At 49.5% G+C, this 17,311-nt stretch overlaps 1 protein-coding gene across 4 annotated transcripts in view; it reads right to left on the reverse strand.

The window, feature by feature from the left end:
- The window catches only part of ZBTB7C (zinc finger and BTB domain containing 7C), a 379,259-nt gene extending 361,957 nt beyond the window's left edge, over window positions 1–17,302 (reverse strand). For 2 of the 4 annotated variants that reach the window (XM_027118457.1, XM_027118456.1), the window contains exon 1: window positions 15,630–16,181. The gene's annotated coding sequence lies outside the window, so the exon portion shown is untranslated. Of the gene's footprint in view, window positions 1–10,157; window positions 14,684–14,830 lie in introns of those variants that run through there. The other 2 variants (XR_003435232.1, XR_003435231.1) reach the window with 2 other exon arrangements.
- Between the last annotated feature and the right edge of the window lie 9 nt (window positions 17,303–17,311).

Below are 17,311 nucleotides of genomic sequence, written 5' to 3' on the forward strand. Positions count from 1 at the left end.
AATGGCCATCATCAAAAAATCTAGAAACAATAAATGCTGGAGAGGGTGTGGAGAAAAGGGAACCCTCTTGCACTGCTGGTGGGAATGTGAATTGGTACAGCCACTATGGAGAACAGTATGGAGGTTCCTTAAAAAACTGAAAATAGAACTACCATATGACCCAGCAATCCCACTACTGGGCATATACCCTGAGAAAACCATAATTCAAAAAGAGTCATGTACCAAAATGTTCATTGCAGCTCTATTTACAATAGCCCGGAGATGGAAACAACCTAAGTGTCCATCATCGGGTGAATGGATAAAGAAGATGTGGCACATATATACAATGGAATATTACTCAGCCATAAGAAGAAACAAAATTGAGTTATTTGTAGTGAGGTGGATGGATCTAGAGTCTGTCATACAGAGTGAAGTAAGTCAGAAAGAGAAAGACAAATACCGTATGCTAACACATATATATGAAATCTGAGAAAAAAAATGTCATGAAGAACCTAGGGGTAAGACAGGAATAAAGACACAGACCTACTAGAAAAGGGACTTGAGGATATGGGGAGGGGGAAGGGTAAGTTGTGACAAAATGAGAGAGTGGCATGGACATATATACACTACCAAACGTAAAATAAATAGCTAGTGGGAAGCAGCCGCATAGCACAGGGAGATCAGCTCGGTGCTTTGTGACCACCTAGAGGGGTGGGATAGGGAGGGTGGGAGGCAGGGAGACGCAAGAGGGAAGAGATATGGGAACATATGTATATGTATAACTGATTCACTTTGTTATAAAGCAGAAACTAACACACCATTGTAAAGCAATTATACTCCAATAAAGATGTTAAAAAAAAAAAAAAGGCAGTCAGAAAAACAGCAGGCAGGCTTTTTTCATTCAAGTGGTTTATATTTATTTGTAAGTTAGTACCAGGTAGGAGGAACCCTGAGATTACAAAGATGGATAGAAACCTACTGGAGGACACTTATGCAAACTTGGGATTTGGAATGGGATCGTTGAATCTCTCCAGCACATCTCACAACCTAACCATTACGCAGATTTACTAGCCTTCCCATACTTTCCTCTGCTCCTGTCCATTCACCACCCTTAACAACACATACTACTTGGCCCGCAGCACACAGAGAGAGTGTAATGAATGAGGAATTCTCATCCTTGACTGTGAGCCACAAGGTCATTAACAAGTCACGTGGCTCTCACAGATGTTGAAATATAGAACCACCCATCTACAGGATTAGAAAACACTGATAAACACACACCTCTGGGATGTCTTAACACCTGAGTCCAATGACCTGATATTCCTTTGTGCTGGTAGTTGCATTTTTACAACAGCGCCTTAGGTAGCTCCAAAAACAATTTTCCAAAATGTCATAAGAGATACTGGTCAATGGATAAAAATTACCGCAGTTTGGTTTTGGACTGAAATGCATGGTTTTAATACTTGGTATCAAGTGGATTATATCTTCCTAAATTCTTACGGTGTAATGCGAAAATCGACATTATGGCATTCCCTGAAGCATACAAGAATTGAGCTAAACGAGGTAAAAATCAGAAGTGAACTGGACAGAGGGGTAAACAGCCTGGGAGTTAACACTTACAGCAATTTGAGGAAGGAACACTACCAAACTCATTCTATGAGGCCACCATCACCCTGATACCAAAACCAGACAAAGATACTACAAAAAAAGAAAACTACAAACCAATATCACTGATGAATATAGATGCAAAAATCCTCAACAAAATACTAGCAAACAGAATCCAACAACACATTAAAAGGATAATACACCATGATCAAGTGGGGTTTATCCCAGGGATGCAAGGATTCTTCAATATATGCAAATCAATCAACGTGATACACCATATTAACAAATTGAAGAAGAAAAACCATATGATCATCTCAATAGATGCAGAAAAGCTTTTGACAAAATTCAACATCCATTTATGTAAAAACTTTCCAGAAAGTGGGCACAGAGGGAACCTACCTCAACAAAATAAAGGCCATATATAACGAACCCACAGCAAACATCATTCTCAATGGTGAAAAACTGAAAGCATTTCCTCTAACATCAGGAACAAGACAAGGATGTCCACTCTCATCGCTATTATTCAACATAGCTTCGGAAGTCCTAGCCTTGGCAATCAGAGAAGAAAAAGAAATAAAAAGAGTATAAATTGGAAAAGAAGAAGTAAAACTGTCACTGTTTTCAGATGACATGATACTACACATAGAGAATCCTAAAGATACCACCAGAAAACTACTAGAGCTAATCAATGAATTTGGTAAAGTTGCAGGATACAAAATTAATGCACAGAAATCTCTTGCATTCCTATACACTAATGATGAAAAATGTGAAAGAGGAATTAAGGAAACACTCCCATTTACCATTGCAACAAAAAGAATAAAATAACTAGGAATAAACCTACCTAGGGAGACAAAAGACCCGTATGCAGAAAATTATAAGACACTGATGAATGATGATAGAAACAGATGGAGAGATATACCATGTTCTTGGATTGGAAGAATCAACATTGTGAAAATGACTACACTACCCAAAGCAATCTACAGGTTCAGTGCAATCCCTATCAAACTACCAATGGCATTTTTTACAGAACCAGAGCAAAAAATCTTAAAATTTGTATGGAGACACAAAAGACCCCAAATAGCCAAAGTAGTCTGGAGGGAAAAAAAAATGGAGCTGGAGGACTCAGACTCCCTGACTTCAGACTATATTACAAGGCTACAGTAATCAAGACAATATGGTACTGGCACAAAAACAGAAATATAGATCAATGGAACAGGATAGAAAGCCCAGAGATAAACCCACACACCTATGGTCAACTAATCTATGACAAAGGAGGCAAGGATATAGAATGGAGAAAAGACAGTCTCTTCAATAAGTGGTGCTGGGAAAACTGGACAGCTACATGGAAAAGAATGAAATTAGAACACTCCCTAACACCATACACAAAAATAAACTCAAAATGGATTAGAGACCTAAATGTAAGACTGGACAATATAAAACTCTTAGAGGAAAGCATAGGAAGGACACTCTTTGACATAAATCACAGCAAGATCTTTTTTGATCCACCTCCTAGAGTAATGGAAATAAAAACAAAAACAAACAAATAGGACCTACCTTTTGCAAAGCAAAGGAAACTACAAACAAGATGAAAAGACAACCCTAAGAATGGGCGAAAATATTTGCAAATGAAGCAACTGACAAAGAACTAATCTTCAAAATTTACAAGCAGCTCATGCAGCTCAATATCAAAAAAAAACAAACAACCCAATCCAAAAATGGGCAGAAGACCTAAATAGATATTTCTCCAAAGAAGATATAGAGATTGCCAGCAAACACATGAAAGGATGCTCAACATCACTAATTATTAGAGAAATGCAAATCAAAACTACAATGAGGTATCACCTCACACCAGTTAGAATGGGCTTCATCAGAAAATCTACAAAAAACAAATGCTAGAGAGGGTTTGAAGAAAAGGGAATCCTTTTGCACTGTTGGTGGGAATGTAAATTGATACAGCCGCTATGGAGAACAGTATGGAGGTTCTTTAAAAAGCTATAAACAGAATTACCATGTATGACCCAGCAATCCCACTACTGGGCATATACCCAGAGAAAACCACAATTCAAAAAGACACATGCACCCCAATGTTCATTACAGCAGTATTTACAATAGCCAGGTCATGGAAGCAACCTAAATGCCCATTGACAGACGAATGGATAAAGAAGATGTGGTACGTATATACAATGGAATATTACTCAGCCATAAAAAGGAACGAAATTGGGTCATTTGTAGAGATGTGGATGGATCTAGCGACTGTCATACAGAGTGAAGTAAGTCAGAAAGAGAAAAACAAATATATTAAAACACATATGTGGAACCTAGAAAAATGGTATAGATGAACTGGTTTGCAGGGCAGAAACAGAGACACACATGTAGAGAACAAACGTATGGACGTCAAGGGGGGAAAGTGACGGGGCGTGGGGGGGTGGAATGTGATGAATTGGGAGATTGGGCTTGACATATATACACTAATATGTATAAAATGGATAACTAATAAGAACCTGCTGTATAAAAAAATAAAGTAAAATTCAAAAATAAATAAAAGATTTACTGCAATTAATCCTCCAAGCCTGACCCGCTTAATCAAATGTACTTCCTCCTACTTCCTACACACGCTTTTCTGCTAAGAGGTGACTTCTTGGTGGAGCGTGACACAGGGCACACTCATCCCGCCATTCCTTTGCACAAGCTGTTCCTCTCTCCCTGAATAATCTCTAGGAACCTCAGTGTCAATTTAGGTGCAGTGGGGCTCTGAAATCTGAGCTCTGTTAAATGGGAATAATAACGTCTAACTAAAAGCTGCTGTGGGATTGAATGGGCGTATCACACCCGGGCAGTGCCTGACATGTAGCCGTCGCTAAATTGATGTCAGTGCCCATCCTCCTACCACACTCCCTTTCTGAGGTCCGTCAGAAGTCTCACACCCTGTCGACCCCAGGCATACAACCTCTCTTTTCCTTAAAGTCTTACAGCTCTTACAAGATATACTACATCATTTAGCTCTTCAGCATTAGGCTTGTATATCTTATATGTATAAGTATATCTTATCCTTATGTATATGTGTATCTTACATACATCACCATTTTCCCAGCCAGGTTTTCGGATCTTGAGGCCAAGACCATGTCTTGGGCTTCTTCTGATGCTCTGCAGAACTTAGCCCAGGCTGGAGACACAGGGGGAGCTCCAATGCACCTTGTGTTCTCGGTGGGATCCCAGCTTCCCTCCCCCACCCCACACACACAAGCAAAAATTCTTTGTGATGGGCAGTTTCTAGGGCCAGTCTGGAACTCTTCAGCTACTCCAGTTGATTGCCTTCAACTCCACCGATAGAGGCCTACACTCAGGCTGTGGGCTGCTTCTGGAAAGCTTTCTGAGCCTGCAAGAGGGCAGGCTGAAAGGACTGGGGCCAGTGGTCCTGAAAGGAGATGCCCCTCAATCCGGTAGGGGAACATGGAGCTGCATACACACAGGGACGGCCCAGGCGACTCCAGTTCAAGCGGGTTGAGGGTGCCTCCTTCAACATAGTAGGATTGATTTCTCTCCACTGACCCCAATCCTGTCTGTCCATGGGGCTGCGCTGCCATCACTGCCCATTTGCTGAGAAGGTATTGGCCTGAGGGACAGTCTTGCTCTCCAGACTGAAGACAGCTCTGTCTTCCTGGGATAAAGAGTGGTTTCAAAGCCCCTCAAGCTCAGAAGGAGCACAGCAAGGGCACAGAGTCTACCTGGCTGAGCCGGGGCCCCAGACCCAGCCCTATGGAGGACTCTGCAGATGGACAGTGACCAAGAGAGGCAGATGAGGGGGACCAAGGACATAGTGCCGTGAGCTGCAGGCAGGAAACCTCACTGCTCACATCCAGCCAGTCAGCCCAGAGCCCCTCCCTGACACCCTGCACCCCACCCCCAGTCAAAGGCCCTAGCATCCCCTCTGTGGCTTTTATTTCCCTTCATCTAGGCCGCCCCCAGTGCTGCTTTAACTGTTCTCTTCCTCCATCAAAATCACCCCCGCCCCCGACTCCAGGCCGAGAACAGGAGTGCTGTCCTACAAGCCGCCTTCTTCTTTGCTTCCCCACCTGCACCCATTGCCTGGCACAGCACACAGTAGGAACTCAAGAAACATTGGTTTAATAATGTCGACCATAGGATTTGTTTTCCAGGAAGTTCAATGCAAAAAATTGTTTATTCTGCTCTTAATCTTTAAACAATTAAGCAATTTTATTCTTTGAAGCACCTTGTGAACAATGAATCAGCAAGCTTAGAAGGCTATCAGTTTGTATTCAGAAAACTCAAGGTTTGCTTTCATAAAAAAAAAAAAAAATCATTGGGTATGGCTTCCCTGGTGGCGCAGTGGTTGAGAATCTGCCTGCTAATGCAGGGGACACGAGTTCGAGCCCTAGTCTGGGAGGATCCCACATGCCGCAGAGCAACTAGGCCCGTGAGCCACAACTACTGAGCCTGCGTGTCTGGAGCTTGTGCTCCGCAACAAGAGAGGCCGCGATAGTGAGAGGCCCGCACACCGCGATGAAGAGTGGCCCCCGCTCGCCGCAACTAGAGAAAGCTCACGCACAGAAACGAAGACCCAACACAGCCAAAATAAATAAATAAATAAATAGCGTTCACTTTAAAAAAATCATTGGGTAAAAACCAAGAGTATTGGATAAGCAAAAGACTGGAAACAAGCAAAATATCCATCTATAAGGGCCTGGTTAAATAAGCCAAGGTACAGCCATACGATGGAATTTATGCAGTCAAAACAAACAAGCAAAACAGAACAAAGAAGTTCTTTATAGTCAAGACTTACTGTTCAGTGGAAAATGTAAAGTGAAATGTAATGTGTATGGTATGCTTCCATTTGGGTAAAAAAATCTTTAAATACCCATGCACATGTATGTACACATACACACACATATACATATTTTCCAGTTTGTGCATTCAGTATCTTTAAACTGAAGAGACCAGTAGCAGTGGTTGCCTAGGGATAAGGGAACTAAGAGATGAGGTGAGAGAAAGCCAGTTTACTTAATACCCTTTTGTACCTTTTGACTTTTAAACCATGTAAGTATTGACCTATTCGAAAAAATTAAATTAGAAATTCAAAGCAAACAATGCGTGGAAAAGTAATAAAAAATCTAGTTTAGGAAAACATAAAAGAGAAATCCTCATTTAAAAATGATTCAGGGCAGCCTGGTTGAGTCATCTGTTAACTGCGCAGAAAGCAAAAACCCAGGAGGCACCCTTGTGTGGCTGAAAGGACATGTGGCAGCCACTGGCACTGGCCTGGGTTCCTCCCTGCCTTCCTGGGGGACCTCAGAGAGTGGCGGGGCCTCTCTGACCCTCAGTTTCCTCCTCCGTGAATGGAGTGTTTGGACCAGCTCTTAGAGCACATAGGCCCTTTCCTGTGTGGGAACAGGGGATCCCCAGGTAGACACAGCTAGTTACTTAGTGACAACCTAATTTAAAAAGAAGAAACACTCCTTAGAAAGGAGAGAGAGTTTCCTTCCCCCCATAGAAGTCTGTGGCAGGGAGATAAAAACCTCAAATCCTCCTCACCAGAGTGCAATGAAACCAGCGCCTCTGACTTCAGGAGCTTAAAATACATTTGCAGACACACCCTTCCCTCCAAACACACCTGCTGCTTTTTTCCTCTCTCTTCCCACATCCTCTCTGGACAGGCCAAGTGCCCATTTATGACAGAGCTGAAATATTTCCTTTTTTGTTCTAATATTTCCTGCAGGGCCCCTCCCCTCTTTTATGGCTGCCATTCACAGCCATCTGGGATGACCAGGAACAACAGGCAGCTTCAGGATTTAAAGACAATGAAAACATGTCACTTTTTAAAAATAAAATTAACGGAGGCCCCCCTGCATCCCCAAAACATACTTTTAAATACATGTAACTTAATGGCAGTGACTGGATATTGTCCATTCTTGGAGAGGCTTAGGGAGGCGTGTATGTCTCTCTAAACTGTCCAGGCAGAACTTTCCAATGAGATGCTTTAAAACGTGGTGCCCAGCAGGTTTCTCTGTTGCCCAGACTCTCTCTCCAGCCCCATCTCCACCCACTTCAAACTTAGGAAGTGGCTAAATGTGCTTTCCATGCCTTTCTCGCAGGAATTAGAGAACACCAGAGCCGGAATGGCTCTGAGATAATACAATCTCATTTTTGTGGTTGGGGAAACTGAGGCCCATAGTGGAATGGCGCCCAGGAATACACAATTCGCCCTCCACATGCCAGGATAAAAGTCAGGTCTCACAACCCTTCACTTCTTCCCTAAATTGCTTGCTTTTGACACGTTTCCTCCCCTGGCCATGCAGAGTCCCCCAAGTAGTACCAGCCTCCCCCAAGACTGACTCTCCTGACCTGTGCCCCAGGCTCCCTGCCCTGTCTCCAGACTACAGAGCTCTTGAAATGCGGCTGGTGTCACGTGTTGAAACGATAATACTTCGGATATATTGGGTTAAACAAAAAACCTTACTAAAATTCATTTTACCCATCTCTTTTTACTTTTTTTAAATGTGACTACTAGAAAATTTTAAATCACCTGCGTGGCTCACATCATATCTTCACTAGGCTGTGCCGCTCCAGGTCATAAGCCGTTTATCCATTCAGCTCCCAGTCGGCAAAACCGACCTGTCCCGTGTCCCAGACTCTGTGTGGCCATTCTCTATTCTAAAGACCAACCTCGCCAGGCATTCCTGAGCAGTGTGCCCCTGACGACAATATCGAGACGGAGCCACTGAAGCCTCAGGATGGCTGTAAGGAGTGTGTCTCCCCTTCTGTAGGAGGTAGGGAAGCAGAGGGGTCCTGTCACCCCTCAAGTGACATTAATTCTACCTACATGTGAGCACTGGCTTCCCAGCAGTCATCTGTCTTACAGGATTTTTATCCCTTGAAGTATAGTGGTAGCTTGGGGAGCAGGAGGGGGAAGAAAACAAAGTCTTGAACGTTCTTCAACACGAATCCTTGGTCTTCTCTCTCCTCTCCCTTCAGGTTAGAAATAGAAATGACAAAACACGTGAATAATTGTGGCTTCCATGTGGGGGCCCCTCATTTTTGTCAGGAGCTGTGCAGAGTACTTTGTGTGTATTATCTCATCCCATTTTCTCAACCACCCTATGAAGTTGGTTATCACTGTTTTCTAAACAAGGAAACTAAAGCTTAGGGAGGTTAAGTAATGTGCCCAAGGTGACCACCAGAAAGTGGCCAAGACATAGGGTTCAGGTCTGATCAGCTCCAGACCCATGCTCTTCACCATCCCTGCACGTGTCTCAGTTTCCTCATCTGCAGGATGGGGACAATACCTGAGGCAGGGCTGGAGACCCCGTGGTCCCTGGGGACCCATCCTCCCCTGGGAGTAGGTTCTGTGCTCCTGAGGAGCTTCTGGTTCGAAGGATCTCTGTCTCTAGCCACTCCCTGGTTGGGCTACACCCCACATCCTAGGCTGGCAAACCTGTCCCCGTGCTCTTGACCTTGAGGTTCTCTTGACCTTGAGGTTGCTCCTCCCTGGGTGCCCTCTAGTCCCTGTCCCATGGAATTAAGGGCCACTAGCTCCTTACATCAAGACTCCACCTAAACTTCACCTCCTCCAAAAACCAATCAAAACTATTAAGTCAGAAAGCCGCTTCCCATGCTGCCCTCTCCTACTCTGCTTCCCAGGAGGTGACGCTCTTCCCCACCACTCCCCAGGGCCCTGCACTCCTCCTCCAGCAAACTCACACTCAAAAGAAGCCTTGACACCAGAGGGCTTAATCAGGGTCTCACCTCCCACAGGAAGTATTCTGTATTTCACTCATTCAGCAAAATATACCCCCAGCATCCACTGCACGCCATGGGCATAGCAGTGACAGAGACAAAGCCCCTGGGCTTCTGCAAGAACCAGGGTTTTCCCCAAATGGTGATGCCCTCAACACGCTAGTCCAGTGATACTGGTTCATATTTCTCAAAATTCTCCAGCTGTTATTTGTAGGTCAAGGAATGATTGTAGCTAATGGGCACTGGGTTTTGTTTTGTGTTTTGTAATGGTAAATAAAGTATGATACATTACGTGAAGGAATGCAACACATCCATTAAAGTACGTTTCTAAAGAGCATGATGGTATTGGTAAACGTGATAGAACGCTCATGGAGGGACAGCTTGCAACACCATATACCAGTGGCTCTTAACAAGGTCATGGAGGGAGGTACTTAGTGAGAAGTACCTTTCTAACCACATCCAGTGTTGGGGGTGGGCAGGAGGGAGAGCTGATTTCCTAACTCAAACTGTGGATGGTAAAGCTTAACTGAAGTATTCTCAACCAGTGAGGAGACTTGGAAAACACATTTTCTTCTAAATATCAGTGATTCACAGTGGGAATTTCCCAGACTCCCAAGAAAAAGAAACCTTCTGTCTATTAAAAGATGATATGGGTTTTAAAAGTTGTAGAAAACAACATTTAATCTTAATACATTTATATGTGAGTAGGTCTCTGTGCGTGTGCACATGCGCACGCACACACACACGCACGCACACACACACATGCGTGTGTTACTGGATACAGAAAAAAGACTGGAAGGAAATATTCCAAAATCAGGGTGTTGTAAGCAGTTTTCCGTTTTAATTTTACACCTTCCCATATTTTCCAAATTTTCCATCATGACCGTTATTGCTTTTATAATCAGAAAATAAGCAGCAAACTGAACGCTAATAGTTTTTTAATTTCCTCATGAATCTGTTTTCACAGGCACCATTTCAGTGGGGTTTGGAAATCAGCAGGGTGTGAAACACAAATGAAATTCCCCATTCCTGCAGGGCTGAGTGTACCCCTTGGCCCTGAAGAGAAGCTCTCCCCACATCCACGCTGGCAGCCAGCTGTCCACAGCTGTTCTGAGGAGGCTGCAAATGAATGGAGCTGGTGGAAAAACACAACATTCCTAACTCTCCAAGGATGGCATTATGCTTGGAACTCTTGCTCTGCAAAGAAGTAAATAAACAGACGAGAGAGGGAGAGAGGTGGCAGCCAAGCAAGCTGCAGGAACTTCAGCGCTGGAAGTGGCTCAGCTTCCCAAGGTCCCCAACTCACAACAAAACACCTGAAAGAAGACCCCTCCGCCTAAGCCAACCAGCCTTGTCGAGTCAGGGCCAACACTGCTAGACCACAGCCCTCAAATGCCAGCTTCCCTTCCTGCCACACATCAGAGGGAGTATGAACAAGCTTTATATCCGCCTCTAAGCTAAAGAGATCCCGAGGGCAGGGCCCCTGGCTGATTCATCTTCATACAACCCCCAGCTCACCCACTATTTCCTCAGCCACTGCCACATGCCAGGCACCGTTCTGGGGTTAGGGATACAGTGGGGAGCAAACCAGACAAGCTCCCTGCCTTCTTGGAGCTTACATTCTAGTGCGGGAGGCAGACAATAGACAGGAGGAGAATCAAGTTTCTATCCCAGATAGCTTGGGACGCCATGACGAACGTATTACCAGGCTGTTTCGGTTGAGATCTAATGACAAGGTGAAGCCAGCTGTGGGAAGATTTGCAGGAAGGGCCTTGCAGACAGGAGAACAGACAAGGAGAAACACGTGAGCCCCGTGTGTTCAAGGACCAAAAAGGAGCCAGGTGGCCGGAGTACAGGGAGTGGAGGAGGGTCAGAGAGGCAGGCAGGGGCCAGACCCCAGAGATCCCACAGGAGGGTAGCACAGGAGCGGCCCACCTGCCTCACTAGAGGAGAGTCCCACTGTGGCTTTGCGAGGCTGGGCTGTGCTGTGACAGCCCTCAGAGCAGGAATGCATCGCTATCAGTCGAATTGATGACAGGATTCCCATCATCCCAGACAGGCAGTCAGCTTGACTTGGGGCTCTCAAAATGCCCATGGAACCCCATCTCTTCTCATCCACACTCCGCTTCTAGATCCTTGCCCTGCCAACACCCCCTTCACAGCGCCAAGGAACACAGCTGATGGCAACGAAGGAGCAAGCCTGACTGCCGTCCACCCATCCACCCATGTCCAGCCCTCGGTGTGCGTTCAGCAGACATCTTCCGTGCCCAGGCCTTGCGGTGGGCGCTGAGGGTGTGACGATGAGCAACACAAGCCCCGCCCCCAAAAGCTGCCCCAGGCTCTCAGGGCACCACCGTTGGCCAGGAGCTGCCCAGCACCCACCTCTCCAGGTAGGCCTCCTGGTAACACCTGCTGTGAGCGCCTGACATGGTTCTGAAGGGTGGATTAATTCACTCCAAGGGGTTAAACAGAGAAACAAGCTCAGTGCCCCGCCTGCTTCCGGCCCACCCCCACCCCCATTCCTCCCTCCACTGACCCAGGAAGAAAATACGCCCAGTCTCAGGAATGAAGCTGTAGTCGGTGGGATGGCAGGTACGATGTATCTGAAGACAAAGGAGGGTTTTGGTGTTGGCTTGAAGAGTGGGAGGTGAGGGGGACCAACGGGGGCTAGTCTGGGGAAGGGGTGGGGAAGAGGGAAGGAGCTCTGGCTGCACGCCTCAGACCTCCGCAACCAGCACCGAACAGATGCCACAGCTCGTGGTCAGAGGGAGCCACGTCTGATTTGTGGCTTTCAGAAGCTCCTCCTGCATAAAAATCATAGTTGCCATTATTCAGAGAAGCAAATACCCCCACTTGAGCAGGTTCTTACGCTCTAGCCTGTGAGGTTTCTGGGTGTGCCTCATTCTGTGCAAATGGGGGGTCAGTGCCTGAGGAAAAGCACCCACACTGGCTCTAGGACATGCTTGAGTCCCAGATCCCCCAGAGCAGCTGAAGTTGCCACAAGCCCCGCGGGGCCCCTCCACACGGGTCAGGGTTCACTCCAGCCCCCCGCCATGCAGTGGGTGGCAGGTTTTCTTCCAGTGGGCACAGCCATCCTGGGGAGAAGTCAGCGCCAAGCCTGGTTCCAGACCCTTGAGTCTCTTCCTCCCAGGAGGGGAGGAGGGGTTATAAATAGCCTGGACTCCTTCAGCCCTCCACAGGCACAGATCCCACACCCCCGCCCCAGCCTCAGCCAGCTGGTCCCTCCTCGCCCAAGTTCCCACAGCCTTCTGGAAGAGGGAGGGAAATGGCTCACCCACAGTCGGAGTGGAGAACACTGCCCTTCAGGCCCCCATGGGAGCGAGTGGCCGCCCATGAACTCTAACTGTAACCCTGCCACACCTCTAAACCCCTTTGTAACTGCAGTGCTGGAGAGGGCTGGGGGGGTCACAGTATTCTTAGGGGGACTCTTTCACCCTGGTTGGCCCAGAAACCCCAAGCTGCATGCTCAGAGTATGTTCCTGCAGTGAATGGAGTTACAGCAGTAACATTCTCCCCTCTCTCTGCCTTGGTTTCCCTGTCTGTTAAGAGCTGAACTATGAACTATGAGTTACCTATGAGATTAGCATGCAACGCAAGTGAAAAGGCAGTGTCAAACTATAACACCGTATTGTCATGAAGATACTGGATCTTGGTTTCTTCTCCAGGAGCCCCAAGCGCAGCTATGGGGACATTGATTCTTATCTGTTCATGAGAGAAGAATTATGCTCGGTGACACTGCATTTGCCTTGAATTCTTGATACTGCGTGCCCTTGAAAGCATAAAACTTACAAAATGTTCTCTCTTATAAGTCGTTTCTGACTAATACAGATTGACACACACCACATCCAGAATTATTTTGATTTAATACGGTTCTGCTGGACCGTACATGACGTTTTAGACTGAAGAATAAGCATTGCCCTAGAATATTTAGGTTCGGGAGAAAAAAGTTCTCTTAACAATCATTCTGTTTAGCACTCAGACGCTTCCTGCCCATACACACTGGTAAGAAACAAGTGGCTAAAATTTAAGTGGCCAACTCGCAGTTCTTTTTAATTAAGACACTTTGTGTGCTCAATAAAATACAACGTAAAAAACATTTACTGAAAACCCACTCATTGATGTCTAATAGCTGTGTCAAATACCCATAACAACATTTATCCCAACACCCCCAGATAATTGCTCATCTTTCTCATTTAGTATCCACAACAGCACAGCATTTGTGCCCAAGTGTGATTGATCCAGAATTGGGCTCCCTTTCAGAAATATCTGTAAAACCTAATTACCAGGAAAACAGAGTTCTGGCATCCTACGGAAAGTGGGTGCCTCACAGTGAGACGAGCTGCACACTCATCTTGGCTAATCAAACCACATTACGTTACAAAAGGAGTTTGAGGAACTTGGGATGAGGAGGGAGCAGGAAAAGTTGGGATAGTGTCGGACTGGAAATCTGTAGTGACAGCTCTGATCTTTTTAAGCCAAGGGCAGAGGACAGGAAATGGGCTGGCAAGCATGGATGTAGAAAGTACCAGATAATGAGCCCATGATGGGCTTGGGCTGTGGGAGTGGCATTTCTGATCTCAGGCCCTACAAGGCCTTGTTGAGGGAACTCTCTCCACCCCGGTCTGGGAGGCTGATGTCATTTCTAGTCTCCCTGCGCCTCTAACCACTGTGGCAGGTCACTCTCCTTCCTCGGGCCTGAAGCTGCTCCTCTGTAAAACGAGCACTCTTTAATATTTCTAGGGTCTCTTTCAGCTCCAAAATTCTGTGACTTCCTTTAAAGCAAAGGACATGCTTTCTGCTCAGGTACTTGCTGGGGCTGGGGAATAAGGAGTGGGAACGGCACCAGCCAGAATGAAGGGCTGAGTGTTTCCAGCTCCCATGCAGTTCTGTACCGACTTGCAACACCTGGGTATCAGACCCACTCTGGGAATAATGATTTCTTTCAGCCCGGGATGGAGCTACCCGGGTGGTGCTAACCTCCGCTGCCCTGGATTTGTCAACCTGGCCAATGAGGAACGGGGCCAAACCACTGGATTTCTCAGAGCCTCCGTCCCAGAGCTGACCAAGGCACATCTCCCTCTTGTGAGGGTCTTCCCTTCCCATCGTCATCGCTCTTTCCGTCCCGGAGGCCCCAGAAACCCCAGCCCTCGCCTGGAGAATGGTCCAGCGAGGCTCCCTGGGCAGGCAGCACAAGCCACAGACTCCTGGCTCCCCTCGGTCCTGGACCCTCCACACCTCGGCTTGGGTACCAGCCCCCGCGGCCGGATTCAAAGGAAACGGGAGTTGTTGCCGCTTCTCTTTTCTTTGGCTCCTCCTGGCCTTCTTCCTAATGAAATCAAAGAAGCAGCCCTAATAACAAAGCAACACAGTGGCTGGAGACGATTCGCTTTCAAAGGAGCAGGAGATGCGCACACCATGAGCGAAGGCGCGCCCGGTTCCCGTGCGCGTCGCTAGGAAGAGATTTTGTGCTGACCCTTGTGGGCGACAGGTACCGGGCCGGCCTTCGCTTAACTTTCCCGAGGCACAGAGGAACCGTTGAGTGCTCCCATTTCCCGCAACTTCCCAAGTGGACAGCAGCATGGGTCTCAGGATCCTGCAAAGACACCACCTCGAGCAGGGACCGCTACAAAGCCCTTGAGGCGCATCGCGAGATGCCGGGTCCCAGACTTTCCAGTCCCTTTCCTAATCTTCAAGATAAGACCTCAGTGCGGGTGCCAAAGTCTCAAGAAACCGCCACTCTCCAAAATGTTCCCGCGCCTTCCCGGAAGAAGTGCGGTAAAAGTTTTGGCAGAAACCACCTGTGGCTGCCGACAGACCCGCCCCGCCCGGGCCCAAAGGCGCCGCCGAGCCCGGGGCCGCACGCGCCCGTAGAAGTTCCCTTCCAGCCCCGCGCGCCACTTCGCTCCGGGCCGCGGTGCCAGCCAGGAGGCGCGGCGCCCGCTCGCTGGCTCGCTCTTCGCTGGCTCTCCCCTCCTCCCTCCCTCCTCCCGCCTCCTCCCGTTGCATGGCTGCCGCACGGAGCCCCTGAATAGCCACCACAGCCCCCCGCCTCCTGCCCGCCGCGCCGAGGGCGCCCCTGTCCCAGCCTGCGCCCCAGGATGCGCGGACCGCCGGCCTCCTAGCAACAGCCCGGGAGATCGCTCCCCGGCGCCTGCGATGTGGAGGCACCCTCCGGGAGCCCCGCGACCCCCGACCCGCCTCAGCAGCCGAGATGCGGTAGAGACCGCGACCCTCGCAGTCGATGCCCCAGCCCGGCACGCGAAGCCACTCACCTCTGCGCGCCGCCGGACCCGCGCGCCTCCTGCACTTGGTGCCGGGCCGCTGTCCTCGCGTCCGCCTTCGCCGCCGCCGCGGTCCGTCCGTCCCTGTGCGCCGGAGCTGCGCGGGCCGCTCGGCTGTCAGAGTCTCGTGGCTGGGCTGCGCCGGCTGTGTAGAGCCGAGCGGCAGTGGCGGGCGCGCGGCAGCTCCTCCCTCCCCGCTCCGCGCCTCCGCCCTCCTAGTGCCCCGCCTCCCGCGCCGCGGCTGTCAGCCCTGCGCCCCGCGCCCGGCGCCCGCGCTGCCCGCGCCGGCGGCTCGGGGTGCGCACTGGGCTAAAGGGCCCGGATGTCTGAGGTCGCCTCTCTCGCGCGCCCGCCCCTCCCCTGCACCCCCTCCCCGCCCTGCCACACATGCACTTGCTGCGTCTCAACCTCCTCCTCGGCTCCAATTAATTTCTATTTTGACAGTAACTGTGGCTGGAGGCGGCGCTGCTGGGGGCGCCCAGGACCCGCGGAGGCGGCGGGCTGCAGTCAGACCGCGGCGCGGGGGCGGAGTGGGGGGCCGGGCAGAGCCACCCTCCGCTCGGGGCTCCGCGTCTTTTTTCTTTCTTTTTTCTCTTTGCCTCCTCCAGGATTTAAAGGGACAGCCCCGGCCGAGGCGAGGGGCCAGGCGGCCGCCGTTTCTCCGGTCTCCAGACGCCCTCTGCGGCCCGGCCGGACCCGCCGGCACCCGGAGCACAGGCTCCAGACCGCCGGGTATTTTTAGGTCCACACCCGGCCCAGGACACCGGGGCGGCAGAGCTTGGCTCGGTCGCCCCGGCGCACGGCTATTTTTACAGAGTCCGATTGGGGGAGGAAATAAAACAACTCAGCAACTGCTTTTCCAACCGAAAGTAGGGAGCAAGGAGTCGGGGCGAGAAGTTTCCCAAATGCTCTCGGAATTCCAGAGAGCTCAGAAAGACACCTCTCCGACACGAGAAACCGCAGGCGCGCAGCACTCCAGGGCTCCCAAATCCCTGCGGGCCTCCCCGCCCTGGAGGCCGCTCAGGCGCAGGGCCCCCAACCGCTCGCCGGCCAGGGTACCCCTCAAGCTGCACAGCGCTTGCCAGGGACCGGCCTCGGGCCACCCGTCACTTGCCTGGACTGCCTGGAAGGCGTCCTTCGGAGGCATCCAATCACCCAGCTACGCAGCCAAAGGGCGGGCACTAGAAGGACTTGACTCCACCCGGTCCCTCCAAGCCCCGCCTCCGCGGATTACTGTACCCGCTGGAGAGTCTCGGTGGGAAGCGCAGCAAGCGCCGAGCGGTGATGGACAGCGCAAAGGGCCCATCCGAGGGAAGAGGAGGGGGTCTCGGTCCAGGAGCGAAGGCGTGAACTGTCGCTGGCTAGGCGACTCCTGGGCAGATGTTCCGGCCACCAGCAGGCCGGGGCACACTGGCGCTCAACCTTTTTACAACTCCCGCCTTCCGCATTCCCTGCAGACATAGAAACCCTTGCCCGCCGTGGCTTGCCCGACCTCTGCGACTGTACCCTCTGATGTCAGCGGATCCTCTCCGGGACTCTTTCTTCAAAGGCGCCGAAGTTTTCGGTCCTCAAAGTCTTACAGGGACTGCGCTTACCTGAGCCGTGCGAGGCTCCCAGGACAGGCGAGAAAGCGAATCTCTCCCTCCTGTTTCCATTCTGGCCACCGACTAATG

Source organism: Aethalodelphis obliquidens, unplaced genomic scaffold (genome assembly GCF_003676395.1).
Source record: "Aethalodelphis obliquidens isolate GAN/ISIS:26980383/991018 unplaced genomic scaffold, ASM367639v1 scaffold19, whole genome shotgun sequence".
NCBI classification, from domain to species: domain Eukaryota; kingdom Metazoa; phylum Chordata; class Mammalia; order Artiodactyla; family Delphinidae; genus Aethalodelphis; species Aethalodelphis obliquidens.